Genomic DNA, 3046 nt, shown 5'->3' with positions numbered 1-3046 from the left:
ACGAGAGTGATGAATCCAGTTCTTGTGTCCTTCGACCTTTGCTGCTGTGTGGGAAACCAGCAGGACGGTGTGGGGTCTCTTTCACTTCTCTTGGAGAGGCTCGTCCTTCCAGGTCCAAACGAGTACGGAGTCACCTGGCTGCAAGGAGTGGATCGGGACATCCAGCGGGAGAGGCTGCAAATCTCTGTGGAGAGAACAGAGAACAGCAGACAGAGAGCACATATACTGAGCTAAAAAGCCACACCCCATTTCCCACTCCCCTGCCAGAACCTGTGTACCGTTCATAGGCCATGCCCTTCCAAACATAATCTCGAAGGGACTGAGCCCTAACCTGCCCTTTGGGAGAGCGCGAATGTGGAGCAAAACAAGGGGTAAGGCATCAGGCCACTTAAGGGAAGCCTCTTGGCAGACCTTTGAGAGGTGCCGCTTAAGTGTCTGATTTGTGCGTTTCACTACTCCACTGGCCTGCGGTCGCCATGGAGTGTGGAGCTTCCAGGGGATTTGCAGGGCATCCGATATCTTTTGAACGACTTGGGATGTGAAGTGTGTTCCGTTGTCAGATTCCATCCACTGGGGGAATCCAAAGCGGGGAATGATCTCCTTGACAAATTTAAGAGCCACCGTTTTGGCAGTGTTGTTATGACATGGGAAGGCTTCAGGCCATCCGCTGAATCGATCCACCAAGACGAGAAGGTATCTGAATCCTTGGGTCCGGGGGAACTCAGTAAAGTCTATTTGCCAAACCAGCCCCGGGCCTGGGGTAGGTTCCAGAGTGGCTGGTGGCACTGACACTCCTGGTCGAGGGTTGTTCTTTTGGCAGACTAGACATTCAGCCTGAACCTGGAAGGCCAGGGGTCTAAGGCCAGAGGTTAGAAAATATTTATTCATAAGCTGGGTAAGAGCCTCCCTGCCAGCATATAATTCTTTGTTTCTTCACCAGGGTCAGTTCTTAATGTCTTTTGTAGTCAGGAATTCCTGGACTTTGTGGTTTCAATGAAGCAAGTGTTCCTTCTTCTCTTTTCCTGAAAGAGTGTGGTTCAGCATCATACAGGGGAGAGGTTACTAGCACATCACGCTGTAATAGTTTTGCTTCTTTTTAGAAAAATCCAAACGCACAGTAGGTCTGTCAGTGGACAAGGGAGAGGTTACTAGCACTTCACCTTGTCTTTTTACAGTGAGAAGCATGGGCCCAGGTAGGCAGTCCTTGGCACTTCACAGCAGTGTTAGTGGTTAACAGGACTTGGAAAGGGCCTTTCCAGTGTGGAGCCAAAGCAGTTTTTCATTGATGGACTTTACATAGACTCAGTCTCCTTATTTCAATGAATGGCAGGGCTGCTAGAGTCTTTGGTTAGCACTTCTTTTATCTGTGAGAAAAGAAACCTTACACATTTCATTAATGCCTGGCAGTGTTTTGCAGATCTCATAGCTGCTTGGGCACATTCAGGCCCCCCTTTTCTTGGTTGTCAGCCAAGTCTTAGCTGTGAACAATGTCCTTGGATGGTGCCAGCATCTTATCTTTGGACTGAGCTTGCTAGCTATATATTTTTTTTCCTCTCAGTTAACTCGTTCTGTTCTTTTTCCTTCTCTCCTTGGCTTCTTTTAACTTACAAAGGAAACTTCCACTCTTCACTTATACACCTTTTCCCAACAATGAACACATACACATTGCCATTATACACTCTTCCAGTAAAATAACTTCTATACAGAGCTTTGGAGCAACAAACCAGGACGAGCACACTCACTTTTGAGGAGTCCAACAAAGTTCAGGAGGCTCACAGTGGCTTTAAGGCAAGGGGTGAGACCCACAGCGGCAATTAACAAGTCATCCACATATTGCAGGAGGAGGACCCTGTCCTCATTGTCCCACTCCTTCAAGTCTCTGGCCAGGGCCTGGCCGAAAAGGGTGGGGGAATTTTTAAATCCCTGGGCCAACACTGTCCAGCAAAGCTGCTTTTTAACCCTCCTTTTGTCCTCCCACTGACTCCACTCTGGGGCTTGCAAGGCTGAGGGCTCAATTGCAAGGGTCATTATCCAGGCATTCTCTGGGGATAAGGTGAGGGTTATTTCATCTTGGGTGAAATGCAGGGTGGCTCCTAAGCGACAAAGCAGGTCCCGTCCCAGTAGAAGTGTTGGACAATCGGGGAGGTAAACCAGTTTGTGAAATAGAGTTCTGTTTCCCAAAGCACATTCCACTGGGGCATATACTAGGCACTTGGTTCCTTTCCCTGTGGCACCCACCACAGTGAGGGACTCTGACACAGGCAGCTGCAGGGGTTGGTTTATGGCAGTTTGTGCAGCTCCAGAATCTATTAAAAAGTTTATGTCCGAATCTTCCACCTGCATTTTGACTCAGGGTTCTGGGGGCAGGATAGTTCGTCTTCCCTGACACCCCTATTTTTGATCCTCCGCTACCATCATAGGGGTACCTTCCCTTTCGGGGCACTCATTTTTCCAGTGTCCCTCCTTTCAGCATCTGGCACACTGGTTGCGACCCAGACTCCTTTCCTGTAAGCCAGGGCACCCACGCCCACGCCCTCTCATTCCCCGGCCCCTTCCCTTTCCTGGAATTTTCCCCTGCCACCGGCCTGTACTGCTGCAACCATCATTTTCGCTTGCCTCTTTTCCTTTTCTTTAGACACAACCTGATTACGCTCCACCTCAGACAGCAGGGTCCGCATAAGGACATTACAATCATCACAGTCAGGCTTACAGCTTGCCAGGCACCCTTCAAAGGCCGAGATAAACTTGCTTGGGTTCGTAGAGAATTCCCCTGCCTGTGCCTTAAAGGCTGCTAGGTCCACCAGGTTAAAAGGCACATGGATGTAAACCTGCATAGTAGTGTCCTGATTCCTATCTGAGCCATGTCTGGACACCACGGTCTCAGTGATCAACGGATAAAATTCCACCGAGGGGGCAATCTCTGGAACCTGAGACACCTTGTCTTTATATGGTGGGGGTGTGATAGCCGAAGGGGACACCGGACCTGCCATTACAGCTGTGGGGGGGGGGGGGGGGGGTTCTGGGGACTAACAGTAGCTACTACTGA

Source organism: Terrapene carolina, unplaced genomic scaffold (assembly GCF_002925995.2).
Source record: "Terrapene carolina triunguis isolate 2854851 unplaced genomic scaffold, T_m_triunguis-2.0 Scaffold119, whole genome shotgun sequence".
NCBI lineage: Eukaryota > Metazoa > Chordata > Testudines > Emydidae > Terrapene > Terrapene triunguis.
The sequence above is the reverse complement of the archived record's forward strand: the minus strand, read 5'-3'. Positions refer to the sequence as shown.